Raw genomic sequence first — 18,342 nt, forward strand, 5'->3', positions numbered from 1 at the left:
TATGAATAAGAAAATCAATTTGAAATTTCTCTGTATATAAAATATAAAACTTAACATACATTTTTTAGTTAATTAATTTGCATAGAATCGCCCATACCTTGCGCATGTCTTAGTTTACTTTCTTTGAATGTCAATTTATTTTGTTGATGCGTTTATACAAACGTCAGGTAGGTTATATCATCAAAAAGAGAGTGTTCAACGTGACGTTAAAAAAATCACGGTACCGTAAGACGTAATGTACAAAGGTTGTGCTATCTTAAGTACAATTAACAAAACTAGTCTTCTTTTATCATTTGGAAATTTAGATAAAAAGGAAAATCATAAACTTTTGTTTGCCGCATTTTGCATATTCTCACAACATACGTATTACGCACTGTACTCAATGTATTATGGTATCTTTCATTGATTGTTTGCATATTCGAACATTTAGATTTTTGCTTATCCAAATGTCCGGTAAAGTATTCTTTGCACTTCGGAAAGAGGGCATAATAAATAATGTTTTCAGACTTTTAGTTCTTTGAGCAGATGGTTCTAATTTCCATTTCCATTTCAAGTTAGATTTTATTGCCCTCTTCTACTTATGTTCATGTTTACTTCTCGGATCGCTGCAAATTTTATGTTTGGAATTGCCTCCTTTGTAAAAAAAAAAACCAAGCTTTATTTTACAGTATTTTAAGATGCTGTTCTTGTCGTAGACTATTCATTTTATCATTTTATTTCATTTCACATCAATTTTTCTAATTTTTCCGAATCTTCTAAAATGGAATAAAATATAGCATCCATTAGGTGGTGTTATCTATATTCCGTGTATTTTAAAGTTCTTTATTATTGAAATTTCTAATACCTTTTCAATTTTTAATTCACTGAATATTTTCGTCTTAGATATATTTTTAATTCCTGCAAAAGTCCAGAACACAGGATTTTCTGTAATAATTGTACAAATCCGTGTCAAGGAATAAAACGGGGTTTTACCTTTTGTGTTGGAGAGAAGACAAAATCTAAAATCAAAATAGTGGTGTTTGTCAGAAGGTTTACTTTATAAGCTTGAAGTTATACACTGTCCATTCTTAATATTAAGAAGATCTAAACATGGAAGTTTCGTACGACGTTTTTTCATTGTAAATTGTTCAGAATCTCGGAAGCTGTTATGAAATGAATGAAATTTATTTCAGTAATTTTTCATCCTTGGTCTAAAATACGAAGCAGTCGTCCACATAATTTTCAAATGAATATCTACATGTAGGATGCATATGTATTATGGGGTTACATGGAGTATGATATAACAAGATGGAGGTCGAATAATGTAATCATATGTCGTTTTTAACTTCACGACAAAAAGGAGATTTTAAAAAAGAATCGATTTTCGCAAGGATAAGTGTTTTGTATGGTCCATGAAGATTCAACACCGAAAAATATTATATTTTCAGACAAAAAGCTTGCTTGCTTATAAAAAAAATAATTAGTTCAAAAGATGTTTTCGGTAAAGCAGGACGATAAATGTCTAAGCTGGAATATCCGTCTGTTTTTCATTAAGTGAATAGGCACATGTTAAATATATTAGATATATATTTGAAAGTTTTTTTTCTCGAGCACAACTGGATACATTTAATTAGTTACATTCAAGAATTTTACAGGCATTGTATATTACACATGTCGTCCTTTGATCTAGGATTGGTTATTGAATGCGGATATATACTGCTAACACAATGTGACAGTTTTCTATGCAAATAAAGTTGTATTCTATGTAGGAACTCTGAACATGTGAAGCGCAAGAGTTACTTTGGGCGTTATTTGGCCCTGAGAATTTCTGAAAAATCAAAACTGTTCAGTTTATGTTACAAATAAGTATTTGTCTCTTGGAATATTGGTAACCACATATCTATTTTCATGACGTAATTTTCCCGCTTGTCAATGTATCATGACGTCATAATTCTTTGCTGCAGGTTGTCAAATACGCTTGTTTTTCTGCAAATTTCAAGAACATTGCAATGTCTCAAATCTTATTTTACAATATATGGATTCTCAAACAGAAGTTATATTATAGGAAATGAAAGCACCATGTGTCTTTTTTAATATATGAAATTGGAAAGAGGGTGATATTAATTGATATAAGTACGGGGGCATTTAATGCATAAAGTAAACCTAGCTCTTAAGATGAAAACAATATATTAATATGTTTTCATTCTTTATTTCCACAGGCGGATTTCAACATCTGAAACGTCTTCACAAAAAACAAGTTTACAAATCTGACGCTGCTGTTGACTCATCAAATAAAGACAAGGAGGGAAAGGAAAATCCCTGTAATCATCAACTAGGCTCTGCAACTTATTTTCCAATAATTATTTCTGCCACCGTAAACATAGTTTGGGGTTATAGTTTTGTCGTGTCGTGTCTGTCTGTCTGTTTCTCTGATTCTCTCTCTGTCTCTATGTTGTCTGTCTTTCTGTCTGTTTATTCACAAAAACTTTAACTTTGCCACGCAGCACTGTTAAGGCCTACTATGAGAAATCAGCGAAAAATAGACGTGCAAAAAAGGGGTACTAGTATTCTTTAAAATGGAATTTATTTCAATTAAGCTGTTTTATTATCAAAGAGCACAAAAACTTATGGAAATAGCATAGTATAATCCACTCTGTACTGTATGAAATTTAGTCCCAACGAGCGACAGTCACGTGAGGAATGCATAATTCGTGTACTGAATGTAGGTCGTTAACCAATTTCAATATCGCAAGGACATACCCTATATGAAATTAAAAATTCGGCTATTAATTGTTTCTGCATACTTTGTAGTTTCTGAAAATTGCTGCTGCTTTGAAAAGAATTCACGTTTTAATAGTAAATTTTTCAAGTAAATAAGCCCATGTCGTAATTTGTTTGACTTCAACCAAATACTTTGTGTACTTATAAAATCACGCCTTCGATTAAAAGAAAGCAGCAGCACTTTTAAAGATAAGAAAAATACCCTTTATCTATACTAAAAATGGTTCAGATCTATGCAGGGTATTCCCTTGCGAAAGTACGATTTTATGCCGCATCTGGATGTAAAATATACGTAACCTGTACATAAAAAAGCGACATAATTAATAAAATACATTCTCTTGGTAGTTAACTAATAATTGTTCTAAACAAAGGATATACATTGGTATTTTTCAACTATTTAAAACCTCTAAGTAATATTCCGTTTAATAATAAAACGCATTTTTCATTGTTAAAAAATTCCCAATCTGCCTCTCACAGCACATGAAATACGTCATTTTTACTAGTATGACCTCATGTTTACAAGTTCATCGCGATCAGTTCTTTCTTTAAAACCAGCTACATGGTATTTAACAAGGAAGTTTTTATAACGCTTTCATAAGTGATACTGTTTTTTATTATGCTAATACAGTTAAAAGTTGCAAATTATTTCATTTTTAGGTATTATGAGAAATACATAAAAGTCATATTTTTGTGTGACGTCACAGTAAACTTTTCCTGTATAAATGATTATGACCCGCCCCCTTATTCAAGCCTTAACAATGCTGCGTAACTTTTGATTTGGAGGAGCCATCTTTTTTTTATTTCATATTTGTATTCCTTTTGGGGAGCTTTTGACCTTGATTCTGGACTTTGACCCACTTTAACTAAAAAATTTCAAACTTTTACTTTGGCCATATCTTCCAAATAGTATACTCAGGACTTTTTCGCTTCATATATATATATATATGAACTTTTGTGGCAAGTCCTTTTATCGAGTACAAAAACTTTGAACGTTTGACCTTGCCCTTGGAGATTTCCGTAGTTGTTAAAAAACTTTAACATTGGCAATAAAATTCGAACGGTCAGGGCTAAGGTTTTTATTCTTCATATACATATTTCTTGTAAGGAGACGCTTTATTGGTACCAAGAACTTTGACCTTTGATCTTGGAGTTTGACCTACCTTTTAAAAATACAACCTTGACCATAATCCTTGAAGGGTTTAAATCAGGGATTTTTTACTTCACATACGAGGCCGTTCCAAAGTTACGCGGACTTGTTGTACAGAAAAAAATATTTGACGACTTAATCGGGTAATATGTCACACATAATATAAAAGAATCTTTACTAATATGGTCTTCAAAATTTCATATCAAAATGTTGTAAATTGGTAACAACTGTGAGTAATTTTTCAGGACATATCGTTAAGTCACGGAGCAACAAAATCTTAGGCATCATGTGATTGAGCTCTCATTTTCTCAACGTTTTCCCATGAGTACCTGTACAGTTTGAGTTACCTTTAGTTGTCTACTCAATATCCAAACACCATTTCTTGTCAAGCTTAAAATCTATTCAACAAGCAAAAAATATTTTTTTTCTTCGTTTTAAAACCAAAAACTGCAGGAATTTATGAGATATAGTGTGATATATGTATTGGTGACTCTCAATTACGTTCTTTACAGTTCGGATAAAGTTTTCGTCGATAATCTTCAGTCCCTCCTCCTGTATAGCCTTTTTACAGAGGCCTAACGGTCTAAACTTTCAATGTGCTTTTTGTGGAAGAATATCACGAATACCCTAAGAGGAATGATCAAAAAGTTGCGTGATATTGCATTATATTGGTGATCACGTGACCCCTTCCGTAGCGTTCTATCACAAAAATTGAAAGATTTTATATATCTTTCCATGTGAGTTAATTTTTATGACAAGAACAGTTCATTTGTCAGAAATTGTCAAATCTCGACAAAAGTTTATGTGGATTAGAATATCCTTTGCAAAAATATGCATGGCGACCATTAAAAAACAAATCTTCTGTCTCGGGAGAGACCTTTATTCAAGGTGGATAGAGAATAGGTGCCTCCTTTTTATCATATCTAATATGTTTGAAATCTAAAGTAAACGAAAACTTACATTTGTAGGTACTTAATAATTATATAATTGTTCAAATATTCAACTATTTTTCAAAGTGTAAATTTGAGGTCTTTGATAGAAAACTACTGAATTAAAAACATATATCTTTTTAAACTTGCTTTCACTGGGCAAGATGACAAGTATGATTTTTAACCATCTGACTTCCTTCACTAAAACGATCAATCCAATCATTAATTGAATTTTAAGGAACTCATTTATCTTAATAACTTGTGTACAAATTATTATATGTTACTAGAGAGGGATTTCTAAGAAATACAATAAACTGCACAGTCGTTTGTTAAACGAGTTCGACCGAGACAACCATTTTTCGTCACAAGTGACCTACATAGTGACGTCATTTTCAAATTGTGACGTCACGAACAAGGATAAAAACTTTATCCAGTATATGCTATTTATTGACCATGTGTATGACTATGTGTGTACCGAATTTCATTTTAATCTGAATTGTGGTTTTTAGATATAGAGATAGTTCGCGAACTGTTTGATAAGCCCTCGTAGTTTACTACATGCTTTATTATGCATTTTTTGAATCTATGTTTGCGATATCTCGAGCATTACACATAATTTATCAAAAGTGTGGTGCGCCGTTGATTCAGGAGGCGTCATTTTCACAGTCGTTTTCAAGGGAATCGCATCAGAGAAAAATCACTATATTTTTATTAGTGCTTCAAATATCACGACAGAAATTTAAATGTATTTGTAAAAATTGTCGAAATATATTGCGAATTATATAAAATAAATGATTTAAATTTTGGGTTCCGCATGCTTTTGCCTCAATTTTTTTTTCTCGTACTCCGTACTTCTCCATCTTTAAGATACATATTTCTGTAAATTTCATAACCTTATGACGTCTGTAAGAGTAAATAATAGGAAATTCCGTGTAATTTTTGAACGGCCATCGTATTTAATCCTTGTGACAAGACTTTTTATTTGATATAAAGTACCTTGGCCATTTGACTTGGACCTTGGAGTTTGTTTGACCAATTTTAACACAAAAATCCAAACTTACGAATAAACTTTAACCTGCGCCAAAGGTTGTGAACTGTAAGCGCGCTACAGGTTTCGTGCTTCACATAGGTAAGCCTTGTGAAAAGACCTTTCATTCGATATCAAGAACTTTGTCCCCTTGACCTTGAGGACCATGTTATTTGATAAGTTGAGGCTGAAATAAAATACAATGGCTTCAATAATTACATATTAATGATTATATACATAGTCTTTTCCTATAACTATGAAAAAACTAATCAATATTTCTTACCGACCAGAGTATAAGACACAAATAATTACTAGTCAATCTACTAGTCAATGTAGACTTCCTATGTAAAGAACATTCACGTCTTATCTTTTTGATTGATTGATTAATTATATACTGTTAAACGTCCCTCTCCAGAATATTTCACTGATATGGATCTCTTATCTTTTTGAACTATTCATGAATTCATTTTCATTCTACTCTTTAATTTGATTTTAGCTTGTTCTTACCTATTAAGCAGAATTGATTTTCACTTTAATTCAAGATTACTGAAGAAGATTTTACAAGGCGACCGCGTATACGTATTTAACATTTGTAAGCCATGAATTTTTTAATGCGACATTGGATGGAATTTCATCATTTAGTCGATGTAATGGAAACTGAATGCCCACTGTATGTTCTGTCAAAGGTCACTTAAAATGAAAATATACGTTGCCATTAAAAGCAATGTTTTTCGCTTCGACACAATAATTATTACGATAGAAAGCAATTCAATAGACATTTCTTTCTCTGAACTATGCTGAACAGGCTTCCGTAGATTTCACAGAGAGAAAAATAATGCAGTTCTATGTCAGTTAATTAAACTCTGCTAGGAACATTGGATCATTATCTTTTTTATTTCAATTTTCATGCTCAAATTTTCGCAAGAAAAAAAATAGAAATTTTAAAGTTGTTTTGAATTTTATGAGTGTACATTTTAGATATATATTTGAATATTTAATAGAATTATATTTGGACACAACTTAAATTGTGTATGATAAGAATTTTACATTTTAGAAAACATTTTAAACACAATTAAATAGATTTAACGTTTAGCAATGATATGCATTTAATTTTACAATAAACTTATTTTGCATCTCGGTAAGAATCTCTAAATAATTTTTTTTAATATTTATTTTCAATTCTTCATACAAACGAACAGTGAAATATATATAACAGACAAATTACATTACAAACAATATGAAAATATTACCTTCAGACAATTTTATGCAAAATTTTTAAAAAGTTTGTAGTCAAGTGATTTCCAATTTTTTATAATGGAAGCATAGAAAAAAATTTAAGATTTAACGTGATTGAAGATATTATAACTAGTTTCATCTAAGGAATTTATTCGACAAATCTTATATTTGTAAATCCTACAGGCAACATATGAGATGAGTGTGTTGAGTGATACAATTTTTCTATTGCGCTCAGAGCTAAATCCAATTATTACATGTTTCCATTTGATATCTATTTTCAGGTACAAACTTAATCTATTCAATATTCCACCAACATTTCTACATTCAAAAAAGAGATGTTTTGAAGTTTCATTCACGTGGAATAATTTGCAATGACTACTTGTTTCTTTTTTCTATTTACTGAGATAAAAGTTATTACAAAGAATATTGTTTAAAAGTTTATAGTTGAATTCTGTAAGTTGTTTATCGGGTATGTCATATAATTTACATTGATATATATTTTTCCATTCTGAAAGTTCAACACTGAATTCTTTGCTTAAAACTATTTGATAGCATGGTTTACAAAATTTTCTGTGTACACGATTGTCATAAAAAAAGTTACATCTTTGATCTGTGATATTAACATATCCTGTGTAGAAAAAAAAATAATTTTTGTATCTTATGTTAACAAACTTACAATTTGAAAAATCACACTTTAGTAGCAAAGGTTTGAAAACAGAAGAAAGAATTTTAAATTCACACAACCAGTTTGACTTGTTTTTATACAATTAGAAAAATCTAACAATGATTTAAAATTACCATCATCGTCAAATAAGTCTTTAACATCCAAAATCCCACTGGCTATCCAGTTTTTAAAAAACAATGTATTTCCCCTGTAAACAAAATTACAATTGTTCTATATCGGCTGTCGAAGAACATTATCAGAAGACATTTTGTTAAAAAAACAGGGCTAACATTCATTAAAGCAACATAACATTTGTTGATAAAACATAAGTAGTTTCTCTAATTTTTCCATATTTTCTATTTTTCTATCAGAAAAATCTAACACATAGAGAACATCAACATTTTATTTTTTACAATAGCCATCAAAAATGTTGTTCAAAATACCTTTGCTTTTTAACAATCTAGGTACCCAAGCTGCTTTTAAAGCTTTTAATTTACATTCTATATCAACTATTGAGAGGCCACCTTTTGAAATTCTACCTATAAGCGTGTTTCTTTTAATTCGTTCATTTTTATCCCAAATGAAGTTATAAATTAGACGTTGTATTTTTTTAATGTAAGCATTATCAGGAAGACTAAGTATTGAGGCAACGTATGTAAGTTTCGATATAGCAAGTGTCTTAACTACACATAATTTACCAAATAACGTTAGTTTTCTTCTTTTCCAAGATTCAAAAAGTTTTTCAATATCGTGATAAATTTTCATCCAGTTTTTAGTGTAACATTCTTCCTTATCATGCCCTATGAATATTTCCAAACATCTTACTGCTTTATTCGTAATTTTTATACCGTAGAGTTCATCATATAATTTTTTTAGTTCCCCTAGTAAAATGCATTCTGTCTTATGCATGTTTACTTTTGAACCCGCATGTTCACAGAATTCTTGTAATTTATCGAGAGTTCGCTTCATCGATATTTCGTCTTTTAAAGCTACAGTCAAATCGTCCGCATGTTGGATATTTTTAATTTCATGATTATTAATTTTAATGCATTTTACATCAGTATCACATTTTATTTTAATAGCCAAAATTTCTGCGACGAATAGGTACAAGAGAGCGGAAATAGGACAGCCTTGTCTAATTCCTCGCGTCATTTCGCTGGTTTTAGAAAGCCAGCCGTTGTTTTTCATTTTAAACATTGGATTTGTATATAAAATTTTTGCCCACCTTATAAAACTATTGCCAATATTAAATTTTTGTAAGACTTGGAAAAGAAAATTCCATTCAACCGAGTCAAAGACTTTTTCAAAGTCTAAGAAAAGTAAAATACCATATGAATTTTCTCTTTTACAGTATTCAAAAACGTCAAGTACAAATCTAGCATTTTCACCGATATATCTCCCTTTTATGTAAGCCGTTTGATTTTCGCTAATCAACTTATATAGTATATTTTGTAATCTTTTTGCAAAGACAAAGGCAATGATTTTATAATCTGTGTTTGTTAAACTTATCGGTCTATAGTTTTTTAAATTATCTTTTTCACCCTTTTTGTGGATCAGTGATATAATAGAAAGTTTCTGTGTGTAAGACAATTCACCTTTATCAAAAATATCATTAAGTGCTTTATACATGTAAAAGAATGGCCCAAGTGTTTCCCAAAAACATTGATAAAATTCACTAGGAAGGCCATCTAGTCCAGGTGATTTTTCTTTTTTCAAGCTATCAACAGCTTCCTTGCACTCGTCATATGTTGGAAATTTTTGTAACAGTATCTTATCTTCTTCACTTAATTTAGGGATATCGTCTATCTCAGATAAATATTTTTCTATTTTTTTGTTTGAAATTTCTTTACTCGTATATAGTTCGCTATAAAAAGAATACATTTCACCTAAAATGGCATTAGTTTTACTGATTTTATTTCTTTCTCTTGTTTTTATTTCTTTAATTACGTTTGATGATTGATTGCGTTTTTCTAAGTTTAAAAAAAATTTTGAATTTTTCTCCCCCTCCTCTATCCATTTAATTCTAGATCTTATCTGCGCACCTTTAGATTTTTTGTCGTAGATAGAGTCAAGTTCCGCTTCTAAAGTTTTCAGTCTTTTGTAATCAAAATTTTCTACGTTTCCTTCCTCCATATCTTTTATTTCGCGTTCTGGTGTTCTTATCTTTTGCTTAATTGATTTTTGTTCATTTTTTGCAAAATAAATAGAGAAATCTTTGACCTTTCGTTTAATTAACTCCCATGTCATTATAGGGCTTAAAGAGGAATCTATACTATGAATAATGTCTAAAATACCTTTTTTTATATTTTTCATTGTCGAGATAGGAAACGTTAAGTTTCCAATATCCGGGACCTTTTTTCGTTTTATCGATATCAAAACTAAATTTTAAGTATCTATGGTCACTCATTCGACTCCCGTTTGAATGAGTGCCTGGAATTGTTCTAACCTTGATATCTGCTATGATTTATAAAAACATAATCTATTCGACTTTTAGGATCATTTTTTGCATCACACCAAGTGAAACCTGACATACCTGGATTTTGTTTTTTCCATATATCATCCATGTTATAATGCCTAATTAAACCTTTTAAATAATTTGCACTTTTATCTACATTACTAATATTGTTTATCTGGCAGTTAAAGTCTCCACATAGTATAATATTTTCGTTGACATAACTTTTTGAAATAAAGTTCTTAAGTTTTTTGAAAAATTCACACCTCTTCTTAATTTCATTAGGTGCATATATATTTACTATTGTAAGAATATTACCCTCAATTTCAAGATTTATCAGAATTTTCCTCCATTAATAGACTTTTTGACATTTATTATGTTTACATCTATTTTTTCGTTAAACAGAACAGACACGCCTCTACTGAATGCAGAGTCGCTATATGCGTGAAATGTTTTTCCTCTCCAGTTTAAATTATATACGGATTCATTTTTTTTCTAAAAAAAATGTGTTTCTTGCAACAGAATGATATCTATATTACATTCTTTCAACCATGTAAAAATTTTTCGTCTTTTTTCGGGGGTATTTAAACCCCTAACATTAACTGAGATAAATTCTAACTTTTCCATAAGAATTAATATTCAAATACCGTAACATTTCATTCCAGTCCGCTGATCGAGAATCAAAGTCCTGCGACGTTCGAGCATTACACAGTTTTTGATTTATTTGTCCTTCTTAGGCGGGTCGTCTGAATCAGAGTCCAATGATTCATCAAAACCTGACATGGATTCAGAATCCGATTGATTCCATAAAGCATGTAATATCTGTGCAATGTCCCGTTCTTTGGTGTCAACTTTCGGTTTTTTTTTTTTGCCTATTTTACTGATAATTTTCCCAAGTAGGTTTTTTCCAGGCCAGGAATCAATTTTGGTGTTCTCCGTACCTTTTTTATCCAAACCAGTGCCCCAGATGTCATTGTAGGTTGATTCGGCGAATATAATGTCCTTCTTAACTGATCTTAATTTTTCCCGAAACATTGGGACTTCTACGCATTTATTTTCAATTATTTCGGTCATAGCTGCTTCCCTGGTCTAAAACCATTGATCGTTGAATCTCTAAATATGATAATAATGTTCCAAACATTTTTTCTAGGTGGATCAGAAATTTGCGATGAACCAGACTCAATTCTGGAAACCATACCAGAAAAGACAACAAAGTGTGAGTGTCAAGAGTCATCAAAGGACGAAATTAAAATAGAACGTATGTATAACCATTGATATTGTAGGATTATTGAACTTATATTGCAGAATATTGGCACGAGTTGGCTGTATAAATGCACGAGCTTGCGAGTACATCCAACGAAAAAAATCACCAAATACGTTCAATGAATCCTTTATCATATAGCTAAAACATCTCCCATCGATTAATATAATTGATTTTAACTAGATAACTCAAACTAATAAGAATTTTGAATATTGGTATTCAAATTAAGGTTTTTCCTGCAGGTGTTTAATATTGCATCATTTCAATGACCCTATCTTGCGTTATGATCTTCTTATTAGGGTATTTTTGAGGCCAAAATATTCCAAATTATGAATTAATAATTCTAATTTAGTGTGAAAATAAACACTTCTTACCTGGAAGCCACTATCAATCACAGATCTGCCTCCGAGATGTTGAAGAGACGACATTTATTGTTTACAACAGGGAGATTGATATTGAAGGACCGTATTCTGAATGTTACGGGGCTACTCTTATACGTAATGCAAAGCAAACGTTCAATTAAACACTAAGATATTAAACGATTTTCTTGATTGTTGGTAGTTTTTTTTATTATGGACTATTTATTAGCTTTATGATAAAATCGTTTATTTGATAGACAAAATAAATTGCATATAAAAGTGCATATCAACTATCTTGATCAAGAGCATTTCTTTACATTATTCGGAAAAGGCATTTAGAAACTTAATCATGATGAAAATTCAAATATTTTGATCATTACATTGTTTGAAACATAATGTAACGATTGTGTTAGTTTGATATTTTGAAAAAATGTAAATGTGTTCTCATTTTTTATTTATGAGGTGATATCTTACTGATAAAAAACTTGGTTCCATTTTCAAAAACTCAATATATTAATACTATACAACGAAAAAGAATTGAAAATAGTATAATATATTAAAAAAAAAATAAATGTATATGTTAAATACGTTTGTTTACTGTAACTCTTTTAAAGTTGAGCATAAAAGCAGTGTGTAAATTAAATCTTTCATTTATGTTAAATGGATCCAGAAAATCATGAACAGGAGGGGGATTGAAAATTAATATAAAACTAACTGAAGTATAAACTGTATATTACTTTCTTTTCTAAAAATTCAACAGAAAGAAAAAAAACATGAATTTTAAGACTTTTGAACATTTGTATATTTCTGAGTATTCCATTATTTATGAATTTAATGTATCGCAATTTTTATGTGAAGCGAAGTTTTCTTTCTTTTTTTTTTTTTTTTGATGAATTATCGAATTGAACCACCATTCATTAAAATTAATAAAATGTACACGTACACAATTTTTTTAATAGCTCACCTGATACCCGAATAATGTGATTTTGCATATTTATAAAAATGGATGAATGGGCTATATATTGAAAATAAAAAGGTTTTTTTTCTAAACATATTATATTGTTCATTCCAGTATATAAACATTCTTTTAAATTCCCCTCCCACACACAGATACACAATAAATAAAAGAACAAAAGTAGTATAATAACAACATGAATAATTATACATGAGGACAGATGATACAAACTTTTTTTTTTGCTTTGGAGGGGACTTAATATTATGTCACAGGTTTAAAAAGTGGATAATTTTAAGATTTTTTTATCTCTTCATAGAGCTGAAAAATAAAATAGACTTGGAAAATATTAGTAATATTTTAATAAAATAAAAAAGATGGACGAATGAACAATCAGTAAAGGTTTACATGTGAAAACATATTTCAGAATATGTTAACTTGGTGCTAAAAATGTAACATAAACTTAAAAATAAATACATCAAACCAAGTGACTTTGACGAGGAAAATCAAACTGACAAAAAATTTGAAAAATCACTAGGAGTAACCTTTACCTTTTTTTCTTTTCTCAATAAAATGTGTATATTTTCCTTAAATATAGCATTACGCCTCTAGCAGAAAGCTAACATCTTTTGAAATTCGTCTTTATTCATTCAATCTGATATAAAAAAAAATATAACTGTTTCGAAAAAAAAATTAAATGATGACCCACATACAAAACTGAACCGCTGCAGCGTGGGAGGAACATTTACTTCGTCGAAGCCAACACAATAAAGCAACTATTGGATAACCACTTGCATATTTGTTTATTGATACATAATTATTTTAAAATTATTTCAAAATTAAACCCACATTCAAGCTAAACAAATATGCACTTTCTTTATCCTAGAAAAAGCAAGAAACACAACAAAAATAGATTAAAGCCCACGTAAAGTGTCATTGATAAATCATTTTCTTTCTTTTCAATAAACTTTTTTTTTCATTAAAAGAAAACGGTCATTTATATGATCTGTTTTGCTTAATATCTAGATATCCAAATACATGTACATGTATATTGATTTCGGACGTTATGAAAGTATCAATAAGAGAAACACAAAAATAGAATGTCTAATGTATGATTTCTCTGCTTAAACACTACTTTCAAGTTATTTTTGCTCTTACTTTGCAAAGCTGCGATGAATTTGATTACGCAGTTATGGTAAGGGTATCCGAGGGCGAAAAATGTCTTTAAAATATACATTCTATTTTGAGCTAGATTTTAATTTGAATATGTGATCCTTTTTTGAAATTGCAGTCAACTTGAGTTAACAGTTTATTCAGGTATTATAATAAAGCATTTCTGTGAAATCAGATTACTGTGATGATTTTTGATATTCTTAAATGTTGCACAAAAATCGCTTTGGCACAAGTCAAAACAAAATTATTGTGCAAAGTTTGTTACATAGATCAATTCATCGTGATCCCTGGTACAAAAAAGTGCTGGGGGCAGGTTTAATTTTTACTTCTTAAGAAAATATTTTACGATAAATTAAAATTACCAACGTAAGAAGGGGTATTTTCCACTCTTTATCGCGATTTATACAAAAACAAATAAACTACATACGATCCCCCAGCAAAATTCAGTTAGAAGACATCCTTCTCTTTCAGATTTACGCAGAATATCTTCAATTTATCTTTGTCTTTCACTTGTGCCAGTCCAATATAAACACGATTCATAAATTCTAACTCTGTCTACGGAAGTGTAAGGGGAGCGTTTTAAACATAATTTTTTGCTATTGCTTGAATATGTGCATATCGGACAAGCAAAAGAAATAGAGATATTTAAATATCAAATGTCTAACATTATAACAGCAGACATGAGCTTAAAAAACAATCCTTACTCTTGAATTAAACACAAGTCCCCATAATAAATCTACATGCCGTGTAATAATTATGACACTTTCCCCGTCATGTCATCTCAAGTATGCAGTGACGTGACGTCATATTCTATTATGACGTCATATCTATGTAGTTCATAGAAGTTACTACAGTGTGAACAGTTTTATATTTTACGGACACCTTATCCTAGCTGCGTAGAAATACATGCTAATCATACAACTTCAAAATATACATTCAACAATGTACAGTAGAAGAACAGGCTTTCCTTTTGTATAACATTTTGTTAATTTAACACCTCATTTAATATCGTTGTGTTGAAAGAAACCAAATTAAAAAATAGACATACAATTTCAGGGGGATTTAATTTTTTCAACAATGAAATTAACGAAATTAAAGCATCAACGAATGCTTCTGATGTAAAATGTCATAAGTGAATCAATATAATTCTTATGTTCAATTCTTTTTCGTTGTAACTATTGTTTATAGATGTAAGTACACAATAACAGAAACAGAGTAAAATACTTAAAATCATCGGGAGGCCCTGGGCTCGAAACTTGGCCGCGACTGAACTGAGTACTAGACAGAATATAGGTAGCAGCTGTTTCTGCACTTTAAAATTAAAATTGCGACTGATTCGGATGAGACCTTAAAAATGAGCAACCCTTTCACAACAGTAGTTGTAACGATTAAGATCCTTCACTGCACGATATATATTCCTCACTTCCTAATGACCCTCACTTCAGAGTAAATCTCCAAAACGGAAGCTCTTTACTGGTATAAATGTACAAGGATGTCTATATATGAGTTAAAAGTTCTGGAATGGGACCAAAACAATATTCAATCAATCATCAACTTCTGCTAAATGGAACGAAATTAATATATTTAAACAACATGAAAATTTAACTGTTTCCTAAAATCTTTTGTCACATATTGTTTTCTTTCTGACCAATTACAGTGTATTCGGCAGTGTTCATCATATGTTAACTTAAGATTTCGTGAAAAATATCTTAACTTCTGGATAGATTTCCTTGAACATTCCTCTTTAAATGTATCTACAGTTGAGCCTCATTTATACGGATGGTATGGTTCTTAGTAAACTTGTCCGGATATGCGAAGTGTCTTGATACCTAAATCACCAATTAAACAAGACAATATAAGATTTAAAAATTATGTCCCGATCAAAAATCGATCGGATACTGAAGCGTATGGATATCTGGCATCTGGATATCACGAATACCCTACGACGGATGATCAAAAAGTTGCGTGATATTGTATGATATTGGTGGTCACGTGACCCCTTCCCTAGCGTTCTATCACAAAAATTGAAAGATTTTATATTTCTTTCCATGTGAATTAACTTTTATGACAAAAACAGTTCATTTGTCAGAAATGGTCAAATCTCGGCAAAAGTTTATATGGATTAGAATATCCTTTGCAAAAATATGCATGGCGACCATTAAAACACTAATCTTCTGTCTCGGGAGAGACCTTTATTCAAGGTGGATAGAGAATAAGTGCCTGCTTTTTATCATATCTAATATGTTTGAAATCTAAAGTAAACGAAAACTTACATTTGTAGGAACTTAATAATTAAATTATTGTTCAAATATTCAACTATTTTTCAAAGTGTAAATTGGAGGTCTTTGATAGAAAATTGCTGAATTAAAAACATATATCTTTTTAAACTTGCTTTCACTGGGCAAGATGACAAATATGATTTTTAACCATGTGACTTCCTTCACTAAAACGATCAATCCAATCATTAATTGAATTTTTTGGAACTCATTTATCTTAATAACTTGTGTACAAATTATTATATGTTACTGGAGAGGGATTTCTAAGAAATAATACAGTCGTTTGTTGAACGAGTTCGACCGAGACAACCATTTTCTGTCACAAGTGACCTACATAGTGACGTCATTTTCAAATTGTGTCGTCACGAACAAGGATAAAAACTTTATCCAGTATATGCTATTTATTGACCATGTGTATGACTATGTGTGTACCGAATTTCATTTTAATCTGAATTGTGTTTTTTTTAGATATAGAGATAGTTCGCGAACTGTTTGATAAGCTCTCGTAGTTTACTACATGTTTTATTATGGATATTTTGAATCTATGTTTGCGATATCTCGAGCATTACCCATAATTAAACAAAAGTTTGGTGCGCTGTTGATTCAGGAGGCGTCATTTTCACCATCGTTTTCAAGGGAATCGCATCAGAGAAAAATCACTATATTTTTGTTAGTACTTCCAATATCACAACAGAAATTTAAATGCATTTGTAAAAATTTGCGAAATATATTGCGAATTATATAAAATAAATGATTTAAATTTTGGGTTCCGCATGCTTTTGCCTCATTTTTTTTTTGTCGTGCTCCGTACCTCTCCATCTTTAAGATACATATTTCTGTAAATTTCATAACTTTATGAGGTTTGTAAGAGTAAATAATAGCAAATTCCGCGTAATTTTTGATCGACCATCGTATTTAATCCTTGTGACAAGACTTTTTATTTGATATAAAGTACCTTGGCCATTTGACCTTGACCTTGGAATTTTTTTGACCAATTTTAACACAAAAATTCAAACTTACGAAAAGACTTTAACCTGCGCCAAAGCTTTAACTATAAGGGCTACAGGTTTCATGCTTCACATAGGTAAAGGTCGCTTAATATGAAAATATATGTTGCCATTAAAAGCAATGTTTTTCGCTTCGACACAATTATTATTACGATATAAAGCAATTCAATAGACATTTCTTTCTCTGAACTATACTGAACAGGCTTCCGTAGATTTTACAAAAACAAAAATTGAGCAGTTCTATGTCAGTTAATTAAACCCAGATAGGAACATTGGATCATTATCTTTTTTATTTCAATTTTCATGCTCAAATTTTCGCAAGAAAAAAAAAATAGAAATTTTAAAGTCGTTTTGAATTTTATGAGTGCACATTTTAATTATATATTTAAATATTTGATAGAATTATATTTGGACACAAATTAAATTGTGTATTATAAGAATTTTACATTTTAGAAAACATTTTAAATACAATTAAATAGATTTAACATTTAGCAATGATATGAATTTAATTTTACAATAAACTTATTGTGCATCTCGGTAAGAATCTCTAAATATGATAATGATGTTCCAAATATTTTTTCTAGGTGGATCAGAAATTTGCGATGAACCAGACTCAATTCTGGAAACCATACCAGAAAAGACAACAAAGTGTGAGTGTCAAGAGTCATCAAAGGACGAAATTAAAATAGAACGTATGTATAACCATTTATATTGTAGGGTTATTGAACTTATATAGCAGAATATTGGCACGAGTTGGCTGTATAAATGCACGAGCTTGCGAGTACATCCAACGAAAAAATCACCAAATACGTTCAATGAATCCTTTATCATATAGCTAAAACATCTCCCATCGATTAATATAATTGATTTTAACTAAATAACTCAAACTAATAAGAATTTAAAGTATCGGTATTCAAATAAAGGTTTTTCCTGCAGATAGATTACACGATCAGTACGTACTGGTTCCTGCCGACAAAGCAGGTAACAACATTGTCTTCGTTTGTTAGGCTCATTATATAAATTGCATTCTAGAAGAACTTGGATTTAATTCTTTAAGTGGTAATCCTACTTATACTCATACTTCTCTTTCTAAGGAAGA

The 18,342-nt window shown here is 30.3% G+C and overlaps 1 long non-coding RNA gene across 1 annotated transcript; it reads left to right on the forward strand.

Annotated features, from left to right (window-relative positions):
• Positions 1-2,199: 2,199 nt before the first annotated feature.
• On the forward strand, positions 2,200-17,929 carry LOC134265837 (uncharacterized). The gene is made up of 3 exons (XR_009991840.1): positions 2,200-2,300; positions 11,366-11,473; positions 17,828-17,929. It is a non-coding gene; the product is annotated as an uncharacterized LOC134265837 (long non-coding RNA).
• Positions 17,930-18,342: the final 413 nt, after the last annotated feature.

The sequence above is a fragment of the Saccostrea cucullata genome, unplaced genomic scaffold (genome assembly GCF_032062105.1).
Source record: "Saccostrea cucullata isolate Sc308-1 unplaced genomic scaffold, CSIRO_AGI_Scuc_v1 ctg10722, whole genome shotgun sequence".
NCBI classification, from domain to species: domain Eukaryota; kingdom Metazoa; phylum Mollusca; class Bivalvia; order Ostreida; family Ostreidae; genus Saccostrea; species Saccostrea cuccullata.